The sequence below is a fragment of the Aythya ferina genome (assembly GCF_964211825.1).
Source record: "Aythya ferina genome assembly, chromosome: 7".
Classification (NCBI taxonomy): Eukaryota; Metazoa; Chordata; class Aves; order Anseriformes; family Anatidae; genus Aythya; species Aythya ferina.
Genome location: NC_140302.1, coordinates 32,185,022 through 32,204,347, shown reverse-complemented (window position 1 = coordinate 32,204,347; position 19,326 = coordinate 32,185,022). Strand labels below are relative to the sequence as shown.

The 19,326-nt window shown below is 38.8% G+C and overlaps 1 long non-coding RNA gene across 2 annotated transcripts in view; it reads right to left on the bottom strand.

Moving 5' to 3' along the window:
• The window catches only part of LOC311439932, a 135,306-nt gene that overhangs the window by 91,685 nt on the left and 24,295 nt on the right, over positions 1–19,326 (bottom strand). The window contains exon 1 of one of the 2 annotated variants that reach the window (XR_014695082.1): positions 9,241–9,326. The exons of the other annotated variant lie outside the window; for it this stretch is intronic. This is a non-coding gene — a long non-coding RNA (uncharacterized lncRNA). Of the gene's footprint in view, positions 1–9,240; positions 9,327–19,326 lie in introns of those variants that run through there. 2 annotated transcript variants of the gene reach the window in all.

The window sequence follows — 19,326 nt, the reverse complement described above, 5'->3', positions numbered from 1 at the left end:
TTTGCAAATATTTTCACACACACCCTCAGGTTCCAACACTGAAATGCTTTGTTTCTATTTTTGTAAATACAAGATTACAAAGCGTCCTTCAGTTATGTCTTTAATGCATTTTCTAATGAGCAATCATCCATAAAACAGCTTGCTGAGATGTGACAATAAAGTCCCTGAAACAACAACATGCCCATGTTGTCATGTGAAGACAAATGAATATCCTGCCTTGGAATCAGTTGTTAGCTTACAAGAGTACTGCACGAGCTGTGTATTTAAGGCTGACAACCACCTGCCACCATTATATATACATGTATATATATACACATACTCACACGTAGCTGGAGCCTCCAAACACGAGAAAAAGGAGTAAAACCAAAACAAGTTGTTTTCTTTCTAAGAGACCATGCATGATTTAAGAACGTTAATCTCAAATGTCTGCACCTTTCTGCACATCCCTATTATAAGGGAGGTATACACGTATATAATAGATCTGTAAAAGATTCAAAGGAAGGAGAAAAGGATCAGTCAATGCATGGAAAGGCTTCTTTACAAGAAACAGCTAGAGAGGCTAGGTCTCTCCAACCTGCAGCAGAGATGCTTGGGGGGAGCTACAGTAAAAGGATGCAAAATCTGAAATTCCACAAAGATCAAACACGGTTTCTTTGCACACAGCCCCTTAAGTATTAGAATTAGGGACATTTATGCTGTCAGGCTTAAATTAAGAGAGGTGGTTCTTCATAAAGCTTGTGCTTCATCTAGCAAATGTGATGTGAACTTGTATACATTAGAAGTACACGATGTTATGTGAACTTGTATTAAAAGTTGCACATCAGCTCCAGCAAAAGCTGGACATGTTCCAAGGGAGAGAATCAGGGAATCAAATAAAGATTACTACACGTGCAGAAAAATAAGTTATCTTCAGGGGTTTGAGGGAGCGATCCTCAGGTCTTAAAGCTTTGAGCCAGTTGGAGTACCACGTGCCTATTCTGGTACCCTAAGGATAGGCTCATGTGGCAGATGCACAGCCATCATGCCTAATAGCCCACTTGAACACTTCTATTTTTTCTTCCACAAACCTGTGGAGATGATTAATGTCATTCCACTGCATACCCAACCTATTTTCCCACTGTTTGGCAGCTAAGCATTTTAAGCATCTAGACCTCTGGACTTTTGCTGGTTTTCAAACTTTTGCATTACTGTATTTGCTCTGACATACAGCAGGACTATTGGTTCAACTGCTCTGTGACTCTTGTCAGGATGTGAGAAATTCAGGATGCAGCTCTCCAATCTTAATGATTGTTGTCATGTTTTCATCACAATGTTTGATCTATAGAACTCTTAAAAGTAAATACATGAAAGTTACTTATAGCTGCCACTGTAAATTATGATTTAGGTAACTGTAAAAAAAGGGCATTTTCTCTCAAAGCATTCACCTTCCTCTAAAAACCCATCATCTTCCCCTAGAGAACCTAAAATGATTTGAAATGCTTCTGCTTTATTTTTTATAAAAATAAGGAGCTAGACATTATGTAATAGAAGACCTACACTTTATCTTGGCTCACTAACCAATATATTTATTTATCATCTCATTTAAGTTCTCCAAGACTTCTCTGAAGCAGAGAAAATTGCTGCCCTAAGGCACACTAGGTCTGCACAGCTATGAAAAATGATATGAAGAGCCATACTCTCCACAAAATAAAATAAACAAAGAAATTTAACCCCAAGTTTAAAGCGACAAAATAACATGCAACCACCTCTTCTGTCACCCACCTCCCCAGCTCCAGTAGCCTTGGGTCTCCAAATATCCCTGTCCCCCGGTCTGGGCAGACACCACTGTCATCCAAGAAAGCCCATGAAATGCTCAGTGCTACCCACCTATATTGAGCTTAAAGTATTTAATACTAATGACTTATTTATAATGTTTTAGAGGGTTAAGTGAAAGGTTATAAATCATTTGATATAAGTTTCAACTTCTTCTGTAGCTAATAAAGCACAAATAGCCAGGAAAAATATTTTCACATAAGAGCCAAGACACGTAACAGCTTTAAACAAAACAAACTCAGCCTGTACATTCATCAGTTCCTTCCCACTCATTGCACATGATGTATTGTGTGCTGTATGCCTTGTTCCACAATGACAAAAAAAATAATGACTGCATAAAGTAGTTGCTTATAAAAACAAAAACTGGATAAACTAGAACAGATAATAAACAGAATTTAAAATTATTCTTAATCTTTATATTTGAAGGAAAAGTTAATATTTCAAATTTAAACTCACTTTCATAGGTGCATCAGCCTATAGTGTGAGGACCTGACATGTCTCCCACCTTCCTCCCACCCCTTAAAAATAGTTAGTTGACCCTAAATATCATCAGCTTTGATTCTTTCCTCACATAGATACCAAAGAGCGGCTCCAGAAAAAGCACTCTAGCACCTGTGCAATGACACATGATGAAGGGTCAAGTTCTCCCCTTGCCATACTATGCTCTGGCAGCCTGGAAAAATAAAGAGCTCACCTTCCTGCCCCTTTCACATCCTTCCCACAGCACAGGCAGCAGCACAAATCACCCCCCAGGCAGGGCCCCGAGCAGACACAAGCCCACCCAAGCATCTTCAACATTTGCTCTGGACACCCACACAACATCACATCTCCCCTCTCCCACCACGAACCTCTGAAGTTGTTCCAGCTACTGCTCAGCATCAGGTGAGACAGCTGGTGCTACATCCATGGTAATAACAGCAATATTTCAGAAGAACTGGTGAAATGATGTTAATCCAGAGGGTATATACTGGAGCTCATTTGAGATCAATCACCAATATACATACCTCTTTGCTAAGCCACCCTTCTGATAAAGAAAAACTTAAGTTCATGTTTCCTAAACACTGACAAAGAGCTCACTAAAGCTGTTTCCCCACATGTAATTAGCAGTAAGAGCAGCAATGCATGCGGATGACTAAACTATTGCTGGAATAAAGAAAATAGAAGTATCTATTCCAAGTCCAGCTGCTGACATAAAATCTCATTATTTTAGATAGAGTAAGATTAAAATAAAGGTTGAATCCTAATTTTTTTTAACCAAGTTTCAATATAAAACAGTTTGAGGTCAGAAGTACTAAAGTTAGAAAAAAAAAATTAGCTAAACCACAGCAATTATACTTTTAATGCCTGAATTCAGAATCCTGTTATTTCCATAATAAACATTACCACCAGGAAAAAAAACATCACAATTTTTACAAATAAAACTAGGGCAAGTCTAGGAATGCAGTCAATAGCTAAATAGGATCATATTTCTATTTCACTGTCTATCAGTCTCAAAGCTAAATTCCATGAGAAGATATAAAAATGGATGAGAAGTATTTCATTTTTTAATCTCACCATGAGTTTTCTGAAGCCACGTGCACAATAAGCAATTGCCTCTGTTTAGCAACAGCTGAAATATTATCAAGTTACTTTACAGTAGGCATGGTAAAGGAGGAACTGAAGAGAGGTTTCAAACAGTACAACAATGAAATATGCATATTTACAAGGTCTCTAAAAAACGATGAAGCCTTGGGAATATGAAGATGTTTGCCTGGATTTGTAATGTGTAGATAATAGAGGATGAAATTACAGACCAAACAGAAACCATCTAATACTATACTGAAGGAAGAACTGTTTAAGGTTTTAGCAATACACATGTTATGCAAGCCACAGGGGTTAAGTCTTCAGCTACTTAATTGAATTGTTATAATTCATTCTCTGCATAGAAAGTTTCACATCCTAATACTACCATGGATGCCTTTTAAAACTTGTTTAATCACATTGTCACTTTATGCAGTCATCAAAATCCAGCCATTTTGCAATACAAGCATGAAGAAAATACCCCAAGAAAGCCAACCAATATTGTCAGCTGGCCATGAACCCCATTTTATGACAGCAATTTACTTCATTTTTATGTTTTTAACTGGCTTCGCAGCAACTACAAACATTAATAAATATGTTACAAATAAATAGTCCGTACAGGTAACTAATATTTCGGCATCTTGTTCTTGTACTTTCATATTTATGTACCAAAAAAAAAAAAATTAAGAGGTTCCTTCTTAGTAGCCACACTAGCATGCATTTGTTATTAAATCTGTTTACATGCTGTCCTGAAACTGACACCAGGAACAACTGAGGAACTTCTATCCAAGCCATAGCAAGTCTTGTGGCAAGTACACGTGCTTGATTTAATCCACGGAATATTTTTCTTTCATTGATCCTGGCAAAGCTTTTCTTGGTGGATGTGCTTGCTTTGTAGATGGAATATTACTAGCATGGTCCCTTTCCCAGTCACAAGACAAGGCATAAGCAAATCAGAACCTGATCATCATCTCTGCATGTCCTGGGCAGAGGTGCCCTCTTCCATATGTTCTGTATTACACATGAATAAACCCTGACCTGGCAGAAAACAACTCAGATGCATCTAATAAGCCAGACATGAGCATCTCCAAGAAGTAATGAATTAAATTTTGATACTGAAGTAAAAAAATACTTTAAAAACTCAAATTTAGACTTGCAGTAATACAGATACCCATATTTTGGTTATGTGCAGCAACTGAAAACACGACATATGGTAATCCCATTTAGACTTTGGCAGGGAATATTTGTTTTGCTAGATTTTAATTTTTACTTTTATGTTTTTACACTAAGCATAGCGGGATCAGTATGCTATCATTGGCCTTTGAACATGGGAATACTAAACAGAGCCTGTAGCGAATAAGAACAGCCATCTCTTCATGCACGTGGTGGGCTTACAGTTGTGGAACATCTTCATTAATAATTAAGTCTTGCTCAGTCAAGCTTAAACTATTAAAATGCTTGACATTCAAGCTCCATAAACACTATTGCACAGCAATTACCTGGAACAAGCATTCTGAATGCTACCACTCTCACCTTCTTTCTCTGTTGGGTAGTTAGATAATGTCAAGTGAAAGCTGAGAGAAGGCACAAAGCAAGGGAAAGCTGTTAAGAGTAGCATGATGGTGACACAAAATTTTGACATTTCCAAGGCCACAAAGAAGGGCAGCAAAGAGCAAAGCAGATCTTGGCCATGTCTACAGAGCAAACTTTTAGAGAGCCCAGACTCAAGCAAGCTCAGCAATGTTTGATTTTTTGCTGGGGTCTATCCAACAGAGTTCAAAGGTCACATATCCCTAAGCCTGGAGGATGCTAAGACCCAGGGCCCAAGCAGAAAATCCATCTGCGATCAGTGAAGACATCAAGGGACGCAAGCAAAAGGAAAATAGAAGGTAAAACTGAATCCCAGGAATGGAAAATAAGGCAGATGACAGATCATCCTGACAAATACTTCATTATTGTGTGCAACACATTGAAATAAATTTAGATTCACCATTAGTCACTGTCAAACAAGCATGCCCTATTAGAAAGCCTGGAATTTTGTTGAGCATAGGCCAAACAAAAAACACGCCTCCACACACACACAACAGTTTAACAATACCTGAATGGTTTTAAAAGAAAATCTTTAAGGTATCCCCCACACTTTATATTTTTGGTAAAGGGCCTGAAATCCTGACTTCAACACACATCACTTAATTCAACTTATAGTAAGAGCTGCATGTTTATGTATTGGAAAATAAGAGCTACTACGTTTGTCCTGATGCTATACCACATTATAACATGAAAAAAACTTGGTGTGGTAGAATAAAATTTGGGGGAATCTATCTTCCACAATGATGGGATTTTTAGTGGGATTTTTTATCCAGCAGGAAAAAAAAAGCATCACTTTTAGTTGTACTGGATCTTTTCCAGTCTTTTCCAGAATGAATTCTTGCTTCGTTAGTACAGTATCAAGCACTCAATCTTTCAGTTTTTCCTAACTCTGTAATATTAAGAGGGATGATGTGGATAGAGGTATTACTTCACCCAGGGGATTTTAACAAAGGCTTTGATCCCAGGTCAAAAAAAGAAAACCAACACAGCACACACATATACACACAAAAAAAGCCAATAATGCTGAATCTTTTCTTGCAGTCCACAGCATTTGTGGAAGCTAGTAGGGCCCCCAGGGAGTTTAAAAGCCTATTCAGAGAGCAGCACTAAACTTTGCTCCATCTTTCAAGTCAAGTAAACTCTCAAATGATGCAAAAGACTTCTTGCAATAATCCTGTCCTTTTCTCCCTTAGGAAATCAGTAGGAGATGCATTTTCCTCACATATTTGCTTTCTCTAGATGCTTCTCTTTCCAATCCAAAACTCTGTGCTGCTGCTAGCAGTTCTTCAGGACAGGCAGGGACACCCACGACTCAGTTCCCACACCCACTGGTGGGCAGCTCATGGTCTGGCCTTGTCATCTCTGATTAAGAACAGTTCACGTTTTCTTCTCCCCATGCTTCTTTCCCCTTAATTCCTTTTGCAATGAACAATGGTTTTTGACATCCTGCCTCATCTGCCCTAAATTCGATTTACAGGTCTAAGATTTTGGAAAGATGGCAGGACTCAAGAACATGAATAAAGAAAGGACATACTGGTCTGACAAAAGTAATTAAGTGGTAACAGGGATTTTTATTTTTTTTAAACTGGCACTCCCCCAGCTAAATTAACTAATGGCTTATTAAAAAATAATCTAGAAGTTTCTGCTACTCCATTCCCACCCTTCATTTACAGACACATTGCATTCAGAAGCACCAGTATTGCAAGAATCCGAGAGCTCCCCAGTACTGAGGACCCCATTTTGCAGAAGCATTATCCTCAGAAGCTATTAGAGGCATCTCCTGGGAACTGAGTGAATAAGTGCTATTGCTCTACATGTTGTGGTACTTCTAGTAAAGTGTTATAGCTCAGCTATTTTGAAGGGTAAAGCCTGACAGAACAATAAAGCAAAATTAGCCCATTATCCCCAGCAAAGAAGTCTCTAACTTTGCTCAGGTTTTTGTTCAAATCTGAAAGAGATAGCAGGTGACTGAAAAACTATCCAAACTATTATTGTCATCAACAACCTTAGATTTACACAGTCATTTTCATCTTTGAAGCACTTCATGCACATTAAAGCAGTTAATCCTCACAGCACTCTTGTGAACAAAGATCATTACAAGCATCCACTTCCCTCTTAATAGAGCAACAAGGGCTTCTCCACAGACTCACCACTGACCTCACTTACAGCCCCAGAGGTGCCACACAGCAGCGTGACCCCATAACTGTGCTGCCCCTCACACCACAGCCTCTCCCAGCATACACCATGCCAAAGAGAAGACCCCACTCCCCAAGTCCCTGGTCTGTGGCATCTAACGCACTAATTGCAGGGAAAAACCACTCTGCACATCCACTGAATTTGCACTGACCAAATTAATATTGGTGTAAACTAGATCATAGAAGAATTACACCTCCACCTGCCAGAAAGTTCCCTGAGCTTTATTCCCGCTGCATTTGGCCCAGAGTTGGCAGCAAAGAAGCGATACACATAAGGCAAGATCAAACATGCATCTCAGGGACCATCTCTGCTCCGCGCACATCACTGTGCCAAATAATTACTGTGAAGACAGCTACACAGAGACTCCCTCCAGGCAGGCCCAAGTGGAGCTGCTGTAGCCTGTGGGCACTGACCCAGAGGTTGATTGCCTGCTGTCTCTACACACATTTGGGCTGCCTTGCAAAATGCACTTTTTTCTTTATCCCCTCTCCAGACACAGTCTATGCCAACAAAAATTCTGTTCCCAGTTTGGGCTCAGAACTCAGAGCCCATATTACATTGATGTCCACAGCTTCATGGTCATGGCAGGTTGCGCGCTCTTCCATCTGCAAAGCCCTGAGCCCTGATCCTGTTTTTAGCAGCATCCTTTTGCTCATGGTAGTGCTAGCCTTGCATCAAGCGTTAGTTAGTTCTTTGGTAAGATGCACAGCTCAAAAATAAAATGTCCAAAGCCTGCCTCACAGGGAACAAGCTATGCTCTGGCACCCAGGACAGTAGGGCTTTGCCTGACTACAAGCATCTTGTTGGGTTTGTTCAGCTGAAGCACACATGGAACCTTACAAGAGTGATGTGCCATATCACCTATATCAGAAACATTCCTTAAATCTTCCTTTCCAGTACATCATGTTCGTGAACAGTTCTCAGTACCTAGAGACTACAAAGTTGATATAAGCCTTAGGTTGGCAAGGTGAGGCAGCATAGGCAGGCTTGCAATTATTCAGAAGTCTGATGTTTTAAAGTCGCATTTCAACTTGCTTTGTAATGATTTTTTCTCCTTTTCACAACACCTGTTAAGCCAAAAACCCACCCAATTCTCAGGACGAGATGTTGATTCACACACAATGCATCTCCCAAGGGTCTTTATTTAAAAACCAAAGCTCTCCCTTGGACGTGAAGCTGTATTTGAGATCACTGCCTCCAAACAAAACACTTCAAGTTCAAACAGGCACTTGAGGACAAAGTTTGACTTTGTCAGAAAAATTCTGAAAAAGTCTCCTCAGGACACAGGTTGCTACATGCTCCTTTCCTGTCTATTCAACCTCATTCTCCCCACCTCCTGTAACTGTTTTCTGCACTGGGGACAGGAGTGGAACAGCATTTCAGGGCTGAGTCATTCCCTCCCTTCCTTCTGCTTTGTGTAACCAGTAGCTAATCCAGGACCTTACATGATTGAAATAATAATTAACTCATGGAACTGAAGCACCAAAGTGGGAGGGAAGAATGTTTAACACTGTCTGCATCTTGTCTTAAGACGAACATTGATTTTCAGGGCTCACCTCCACAGCATTTGTAACCACAATGAAGTAACTTCATTAGGAGGAGACATTGATCCAACCATCCGAGTAAGATGTCACTGTCACTTGAATTCTGCTGGCTGAGCCACCTTGGTGTAAAAGCTTATTTAAAGCTCTGTGTTCAGAGGGCAGACAATATGATGCTTTGATTCTATAATTTCACATGGGCTTGTATATTCAAGAGAAAAATTTAAACTTGAAAGAGTCACAGTGGGCGGCAGGTGATTAACCCTTTCTGAATCCAGCCTGATTTATGCACTCAATGAACAAAAGTTTGCAGAAGACAACATACCAGATAGAGATTATCCATTCCTAAAGCTAAAGGCCTGAGATATATTACCTTGCAGTGACGCAAATAAAGAAATAAAATGCTATCAACAAATTCCACATATGGCAATTGAACCTGAAGGAAAGCATCTGCTGAAATGATGAATATGACTGAGGGTATATAAGAGACATGATACAAGAGAGAAACTTGATACTACAGATTTTCCCGTTTCACACTTACTCAGTGGATCCAGGTTCACAATGGAATTTGATCTTTAATAACCCATCCGTGGAGGAAGGCTGGTTCTTGTTAAACTTGTGATATGCCGTTCTGTTGTCCACTGTGTATCTGCATGTCTTATATTTTTTGACAGTACTCAGAAGGTCTTATCTGTGAAACCAAGGCTGCCTGTTCAAGGCTGATAAGAAATTTTCTTCGCTTTAAGAGAAAAATGTTTAAAGGAAAGATAAAACTTGTGGATTTCTATTTTTTCCATTGAAGGGTATTAAAGTAGGAGAAGCTGGTCTCTTCAGCACTAAGAATTGCTCTGCTTTAAACATACCTTTCCACTAATGTCCAATAATACGAAAAAACTGCAAAATCTTATCTTCGCTTTTGACTCTTAACTACTTCAACAGAACAAAAAGCTCATGCTCTAATTCCTCACCTCCCCTTTCCTCAGCCATCAGTAAGCAAGATTTTACTGCTTTTTGTTAAACACTCCCGCTTGAGGCTAGCATCATTTTCTTGTGTTGTACTTAAAACATAAAGGTGAATGGACCAGTTTGGGAAAAAGACTTGCAAACAAAACCTTGCCAGCAGCTCCATCTCTATCATACATTGCCCAGTTTAGGTGCTACACCAATAGCAGTAATATGGCTGGGAAAGCTACACGCCAGCCTAACTACAAGCACAGTATATGCCAATATACTTAGCAGTTAACCCTGGTCAGGATTGTAATACCTGCAATGATTAATGTCTAATTGTGACTATTCAGGAAGACTTACACTGTGAAACATGTAATTACGAACACAGTTCCATCTGAAATTAATCCCCTCTCCAGTCTCCCCATGCCATCCAATTTGTTTCCCTTGCAGCTTTTGTTTCCTGCCTAAATATCCAAATTAATCTTTTCCTTCAAAAGTATTTAAAAAAAAAAAAAAAAAAAAATCACCACAAAGCAGAGCCTGAGAAACCTGTTGGCATTTCATTCCCAAGATGGATATAACAAATCAGCACAAAACCGTGAATCCACTCTGCCAAGCTTCGTGAAATACTGTACAAAATATGCAACAAAACAATCACTGTAAACATTTATGGAGATATTTTTCAAGAAGATGCAGTGTAGCTCTGTCTTACCTACATTCATTAAGCTCTCTCAATTGATGACAAGTGGAAAACAAGTTAAAATAGCACACATCTTAAAGTGAAATCAGGTATGACTATGACCCTGCATGATCTACAAAGAAACATTATTTTAGTTTGCATGTCATTCAGAATATTCTTTTGTTAGAAAGTTTTTTTTTTGGTGTTGTGTTGTTTTTGTGGTGTTTTTTTGTTTGTTTGTTTGTTTTTGTTTTTTTTTTTGACTTGACTTGTTTTTGTGTTTTTTTTTTTTTTTTAAGTCAAGGTGAAATATCAGTTTTAAATTGATATGAATTTTTGCCTTCCAGCTGCACCTGCTTAAACAGGATGCAATTATGAGACTAATCTTGTTACTTACTAATAAAAGCACTATTAACAGAAAAAACAGGCAGAAGTTGTGAACTAACCATGGTTGAAAGGTAAGTGAATTAAGTGTTTTCCATCTGTTGTTGTTCACTGGCATTTTTTTGGTGGTGGTGGCGTTGTGGGGTTTTTTGTTTGTTCATTTTTAGCAGCCCAAGCAGTCATGTATGTTTTCTGGAGGGCAGAGTACATTCATCTCAAAGGATGGCTGAAGCTGAGGAGTATCTAAGCACACATGCTGAGCAGTAACATGATCCACAAATCAAGAACAGAGTATTCAGGGCATTAAAGCTTTCTCAATGTCAAAGATGTGGATCGAAGAAGGGATGTCAAAATTAGACCTGAGCCATAGGTAAGAAGCAAAGGCACTTTGGCAGCTCAGTTTGGGAAGCACACGCTGCTGTTGCTTGGTGGAGAGACAGAGACTTCCTGGCTCCCATGCAGCCCATCTGGCATCTTCCACAAGCACCGAATTCACTTATCCAACACAAACAAGTGAATAAGCCCTGTGTGTTTAAAATAAAATTCTGTGAAGTATTAAAGGGAGCTGAAAAAATAGGAAGGAAGGAATCAGTCTATTTATATAACAGACTGTGCACTGTTCTTCTTGGTTAGGGCTAATTTCATGCAATGATATTATTTGCATGCTTTGCTGATTGGCAATGGAAGAGAGACTAACTCAAATAAATTGAAACTACATAAATTAGTATGGATATTTTATCTCAAAAAAATCACTTTTTTTTCCTATTTTATTTAGATGAACACTATTATTTTGGCAGTCACACCTCACTGCTTAAATAACATCATTTGGGATCGAATACACACGCATCTTGGTCATCAAGCCAGGATTCCTTTAAATAAATAAAAGCTAGATTATTTTTCTCTTTGAGCAGTAAGCAACTGAACTGTGAATTCAGCTCCAGAAATAAAACCTGCAAGCATATGAGGTCATCTAGTTTGAGGATGTGTTCAGTTATAGATGTACAGCAGCTCCAGACTAATGTTCCTGTTCCTTTCCCATTCAGTGTTAGGAGTGTTGAGACACAGTAGATCATTAAGGGCCTATTTCTGAATGGCATATGATAACTGTAACACAAGAATAAGGAACAAATTATTTTTGAGTTCCAATCATTTAAACCGGGTTGCTGTATACAAGCCCTCACTTTTTTTTCCGTTTTGTGGTTTTTAAGAAAGGCTTAGATTATGATTCCTAAGGGCTGGAAAGCAGAGGACAAGTATAAGAGTACAAGGAAAAAATAAAGACCTTGATCATAACATCCTTAAATCTGGAGAGTTGTCATAATAACTGCAGGTTGGCTTCATACAGTAGCAAAGTGTAGAGACAGTCTGTCCACCCACCAGACATACTCCTGGCAGGATGAGCTCATATCTGCGATTATGTCCTGGAAGCACGGAGTAACAACTAGCATTTTTTGGGGAGCACAGCAGTGTTTGCACAAATTCATTCACTCTTCATAAAACAATGCAGGCAATCCATAGCTAAAGATCATCATTTGGCCTTAGCTGAAAGGCTGTGGTCCTTTGCAGGATAAGATCATCTTTCAGGATAACAGATTTTTCAGTAACCATACTCTGAGCAGGACTCAATGCTCAAAGGTATGTGATTAATAGACTTAATATATATGGCTTTACAAGTTTCCCTAAATGAGAATGTACTATTTTATCATGAGGATGTTCCATATTGTTTTGTACAAGCTGCTTATTAAGAGATAAAGGAAGTGGTCCTATTTTAGCTGTTCCTGGTGGTCCAGTTGGTCAGCCATCATCATAAAGGATGCAGGTAAATTCAAATTATTATGCTCTTAATAGCATAATCAAGAGATTCTGGTTGTGAAAAAAATACAAAGTATGAAAGCTACAAAATAAGAATACCACAAAAATAAGGAACACACCAAAAAAAAAAAGTTTTTATTGAGCTTCAACAAAAATTACTGTTCTGGCTCAGGTTAGCAATACCTTTATTATTCACTGCACAAGAGTCAGTTTAATTGTAGTTGGCAAGTTTGATGCAGTTTTATAGGTACCAGAATATATTCCTTCTGTATTATTACCAAATCAGTGCTTTATAGCTTATTTCTTTGTACCATTATATCATTTCTTCTCTGACTTAATCCACATAGTCTGAAAAATCACCATAAATATGTGATACTATTTAAACTTCCATGGAAGAACATTCAGAAACTTATAAAAAAAAGAGTAGAGGAGCTTAGGTTGTTATTTATAATGCAATGTGATGTCAACTGAAATTTCACTCATCACTCTCCTTTAACAAGGATGCAGTTTACTGACAAAAAGGAAGCTGGGACCAACATATCCATGCCAAATATATCTACAATATCTACATTCTATTTCCCATAGCATAGAAAGCAAAATAGATAGAGGCATTATTGGACTTGTATTGTGTAAGATAAAAAAAGCCATTGATGAATTCAATACTCCCAAAGCCATGGAAAGCCAAACCAGTCCTTTTGAAGGCCCCCCTTCATTGCAAGGCTCAGTCTCTTACAGGTTTCCACTGCTCTTTTCACAACTTTCTCTTCTGCAAGTCTGCAGTGGCGCTGCCTTGCCCTCCTCACATCCCCCAGGCCTCAGAATTCATGCTGAGCGTGCTCCAGGTGTTATTTATATCAGCAGGCTTCATACAGCTGATAGATAGCTCTGAGCTGGGCACATGACAGAAGTCAAAATGCACGGTAGCGGGCACAGCATGACACTGACAGCATTCCTGGTTTGCTGCTTAACTCTGGCCGGGATATGCAACCTCTGGCTGTGCCCCAGCCCTCCTACAGCCTGTGGCGAGAGGCCAGGCGGCTCTGACAGGGGCAGACTCACACCCTGTGTGTTGGGCCATCTGTGAAACCAGCTCTTACCGCTTGGTTTCTGAAATTTCCCTCTTCTTTCCTTTAGATTATGACTCTCAAAAGAGCTTTAAGGAGTTGAAGCTCTAAATACCAGTTGGATTTCACAGCCAGTTGGCCACGTTTATCCTCTAAATCTCCTTAGAAATCCCAGGCTGCATTTCATTTTTACCTTGTTTCCACAACTCCACTTTGTTCACCATTACACAACCATCCTCTGCTGGCATTTCTGATCATACACAGCCACCCACATGGGGCTGGTGAGAAATGGGGCAAGCTCAGCTCAAGATTAAGCACATGAGGCCTTGAGCGGCTGGTGCGTGGTGGTGCCTGCAAGGTGCTCGCACACAGGGAGGCAGGTAGAAGCACCATGGCAAGCAGTAAGAGCTTCCCTTTACATGAGGCTCAAGGTGTAAGAAGGCAGCACAGTGTGACAATGCTCTTCATCACCCACCATCTGCCAAAACACCAGTTTTAAGGTGCTACAACATCCGTGTTCACTGACTGAATTGTACCAGAGACAAATGCATGGCAGCTCACATCCCAATGTTTCAAGCTGTCCACTTCCCACAACAAAAGCTCTCTGCCTTTGAGAATCAGAGGTTTGGGGACCATAAGGGCACTGCCTGTCTGGATGCAGACCAGGTCATCGCCAACAGCTCCACCAAGTAGGCCACAGATGCTCTTGGCTTCCCAGCACCAGCACAAGGGCTCGGTGCCACCATGTTCCTGCGGCTGCCTTTGCCACTGGCACATCCTGACCCCTCAGATATTTTTGTGTCCCTGCCCTCCACACACACACACACACTTCCTAAGTGCAGTTTGCCTGCCTTGTCTATAAATCTAAACTCCTTTGGGGCAGATATTTTTCTTACTGCCTATTTGTACTGGCAGAGATCTCAGCTGGGTTCTCCAAGGCCATAACTTATAACTCCCCAACTGCTTTTTTTCTGCTTGAAGCATTGTATTTTTGTCTCAGACAGTGAGCATTTCAGAACATAAGTCTGGAAATCTACATATTACTTTATTACAAACATGTTTATGCTTCTAGTTCTTCCCTCTTGCAGTAGCTGCATAATGAAACAACAAAGCAAGAATATCTCATAATAAAATTTGATGTAGACATGCCTAAGGTATGAAATCAGGAGGACTCAGCGATGGGAAAAGCTGCCATCAATCACAGCAGGCAGGCTGCTCCCCCTGACAGCCATCAGAGAGGTAGATTCAGTAATGCAATCACAGCTGCAGTAGAAACCAGGAGAACATTATGATGCTAGTCACTACATATTTAGTGTTATAACATACTTGCATATCAAATTTGAATGATGTGTACAGGAGGAAATTGCACTGGAGTCAACAAGCTGCAGCTGCTTACTTTAAGGCTGAAGATCTCTTGCTCTTGGTTTTGTGTCTGGAGACAGCAATTTATGCCGTTTCTGACACACATACACACTCTAACCCAGACAACTAGAAGAGGATTCATACCACCTTATCTCTGGATAGGATAGGATAAATTAAATGCCCAAAGGTCTACTGTTCTCCATCATCAGTAGCTATTACTTAGATTAGAATCCTGACTTTAAAATAGCTGTTTTAGGGTAAGAAGTTACCTCCAAAATTCCATTAAAAGAAGTCTTAACAGATATTTTTATAGAATTCATACCACAGTATTTAATTAAGTGCCACACAACCATTAGCTTATATTCCCCATTATGTCATGCAATCCATAAACCAAGAGAGTTGAGATGCCTTCATCCCCCTCCCCACACCAAAATGAGATCCCGGAGGAGCATTACGGACAGCTCTTCCTCTAAGAAGAGCCACCCTGTCTTTTTCTAAACCAACATTCATCAACTCATGCATAGGGTTGCCTACACATTTGTTTAGGAACAGATATAGAGCAACAAATTATTCTAAGCACCCAAATTTCACTATTTCTCCTCAAATATAAAACCTACATGGAAACTCAGAACCCTTCTTCTATTCATAGGAGATAAAAGATTTTTTTTAGTCTGAAAATTGGAGTTTAAATTAAGTCATAAATTATGCTTTAGACAAAAAAAAAAAATTCTTGTTGGAGCAAATAAGGTATATTTGGAGGTTTTGTTTTTTTTTTTTAATACTTTTGATTTTAAGAGTTCCAATTATTTTTACTTTTAAAAAGCTAAAACAAACCGAAGTGCAAGATACTAAAATTTAAAATAGAACTGTTTGAAAGCAGATTGTAAGTGATGTATTGCATTCTAATTTAATCAAGTGAATAGCTTGCAAAGCTTAACAAAAGACAGCCATATAGTTCAGAAAAGCCTCTGAGAGCTTCATGAATAGTCCTCCAGGCCAAGACTATTCAAAATTGAAATATCTAACCATAAAAAAAATTGACTGCCATGCCATGTGAATTCAGGCACCTAGAAATCACTAAGAGAGAAAATGTTCATAAAGCATATCAGATGCCTACAGACAAAAGACTCAGAGCCATTAATTATACTTACTCCTTTCCACTCCCCCTCAAAGAACTTCACATCCCATACTTTTAGACTTTTTTTTCTTTCTTCAAACAATAGAAAAACTTGCTGGAAAAAAAAAAAAAAAAAAAAAAAACTTGCTGGACTAGATTTATGGTATAGAAAAACAGGTAGGCTTTCAGTTGTTTGGGGGGTTGGGTATTTTGTTGTTGTTTTTAAGTAAAAAGAACTTGGTGTTACAGGAAGTCTCTAAACTCTCCAGCAACTAAGTCAGCAGTTGAAAAGAAAAACATCTTTAAAAAGATCTAGACTGGGTCCTTCTAGCCCATGAGCACATCTCAGTTCATGCTTTTCCATTAAAATACAGATCACACAGTACAAGTTCTTTAATCATTTTTCCCCCGTTTGTCACATGCAGATCTGCATCATTAATTTCATAATACCAATAGCACCTCTTGTCATGCTCTTGCAACAGCTTAAGATTTAGCCACCAACCCTGGAAAAGTAAAGATTTAAGAATTGAAAATGCCTGCACTGTTATTAAAAAAAAAATGCTTTTATCCCTTACTATGGGAAGAAGAAAAAAAAAGATTAAATATGTTTTATTTTACCTGATAGAAATCAATATGCTAACTAGGAAGGAAGTAGTGTAAGCCCAAGCTCTTTGATTTAAAAAGTTGATATTGTATATCCAGCATAGACAGCAACAGGGTCATTTGAGTAAAACATTTTACAGGCCTGCTTTCAGCAGAAGCCAAGCTAAAAAAAAAAAAAACAACTAAAATTATATTATAGGAAATTCTGCTTAATGGAGTAAACAAATTTGCATTTTATGGCTGTTTATGTATATTTGTGATACATATAATATGGTGTGACCTTCAGAAGTAATAAAATTTGTGTTTTCATCTCATCACAAACAATTTAGCATGCTGCAGTTCGCTGAGGCAGGCCATCACTCTGAACTGAAGTAATAAACTCGTCGGACTTATTTCCCTGAAGCGTACTGACTCTTGGCTGACACTTTGAAAAGCACAAACTAATTGTAATCACTCTATAAAAACAAGACTTATGCAAGGGCAACTTTTTACCACAGCTTTCTGTTAGTGGCTTGACAGAAGTACATTATTTTCCTTTAGCTGCTTGGAGATACGTTAGTTGAAATCAAGCAAGTTTCAACTCATTACTCCAATATAACCTTTGCAACAAAATACCATATTTCTGCATTTCAAAAATACATAAAATTGTGACTGCTATAAATCCATAAGTGACAATGTCACTAGGCTTACAAGTAAAAAAAACAAAAAAAAAGCATTACAAGTACTTCCTTTGTAGCTTGCTTCTTGATCTAGAAGCAACATCAATAAGCCTCATGTAAGTTTTCCTGTGCTTACTGAATGCAACATATTCAGGAGATTAAGACCATCTACTCAAGTTTTATACCAATTATGTATGACAGTTAGTTGTTTGCCTTTGGGAGACAAATACACAGATAAGTCAGGGTCTTCATTTAAAATAAACAACACACCACACAACATAACCAACCACCAGTCCCATTTTCTAGCCAGCTTAAGTCACAGTAGAAAGTGTGATTTGATGGCCATGGGTAGACCGTACCATGTTTTTATCCCTATTGTTCAGGAAAAAGCAAATAGAATAAGCCTAGAATTGTTTCACTACTCTGCAATATAGACCACTTCCCTCAGATGACCAAGCTGGACACAGCTCATCATCACACAGAGGCAATATTAATAAAATGCAATCTCCACACTTGCTGGAATGTCAATAGATGGTTGTCTCTTAATAAAGAAGCACCAATCCAAAGGAAGCCATCAATATGCAAATATTAACCTTACAAAGGGTTAGATCATAGGTGAGGAAGAAATATATGTAATTAGCTGACCCTCCCAACTCTCAGTATTGTGTTCTGAAGCACCTTGTAATTCTTATGATTAAAACGTTACGTCCCACAAAGTACCATGAGTAGATGATCCTATCATATTTCATCTACCCAGCAATACACCAGATAAGGCACAACGGCACAGGAAATCAATACTGTGCATTGGAGTAGTTGGAAGCAGCTTAATCAGTCTTTTTCTTGGATTAAAAAAAATCTGCTTTGCACATGTGTTTTGAAATACCACTTGAGTCAACCATAAGCCAAAAAAGCCCAAACTGAAGATACAGTGCCCAGGAATTGGTGTACAGTTCTACAACAAAACACTAATGGTTGCTCCTTTGATTTTTTTTAGTCCTAAGACTTGAAATCTGCCTTAAAAGTTGAACAGTAGCATTAAAGCATTTTCCAGCTAAGTATACTTTAAGACAACTTTTTGAATGCTAAGTTTGCTTAAGTTCTTGATTAGGAAGTTACACACTATCAGATATTTTTTTAAAACTCTGCTTCAGTTAAAAATTTAAATATTTATCCACATCTTGGCTTGCACAATATAAAAAAATCAGTCCACATTATGAAAATATGCAACTTATTTTCCTGCACATCCTGAATCCACACAGCTCAGATTGTGCAGATTAAGGTTTGTGGTCACCTACAGAGGACAGGGGTATAAATCCTTTGTCAGGAGACAGACTGTTTCTCCTGTCGAGCTGCTAGAATTTGTTTGGTAACTAAGAGTGCAATAAGCCAGACTGCATAAGTTTTCCACAGTGGGTGCAAAAGGCAGCACCTTTTTGATTAGGAGCAGAGACAGCCAAAAAGTCAATCACATTTGTCTGAACAATGCATAAGTGATGGTTGAACACTGCTGGACTGATAGAAGGCACAGTGTTTCAGAGAGATCTTCACTCATATTTTGGCTCATACATACATTAAAAAAAATAAGTTTCCTGAACTGGATTTAAATATAAGGATTTTCTAAATAAGAAAAACAGCATTTTCTACCCCCACTCCACATGGTACCAGATTTAACATGTAGTGCTGCGTCCCAAAACAGCCTGGCTTGGGCAACAACGTTCAATGTAAAGAGACATTGATAAACTAGAGAGGGTAGAGAGTAACCAAATGGTTTGTTGGAAGCTCCCCAAGAAACCATGTAGCTGACACGGTATGTGCATCTCATTAGGCTCCCTGGTTCCCAAAGCAACAGCAGCAAGAGCAGAAATGTCTCACATAGTTCTGCGTGTTTCCAAAGTCAAGCAGTTATGCTTCCCACCAAGATATTTGGTTATTGACATCAATTCATATGTGCCCATAGCAAAAGACTGAAAAACAAATTAAGGTTAGTATTGCTCCAGCA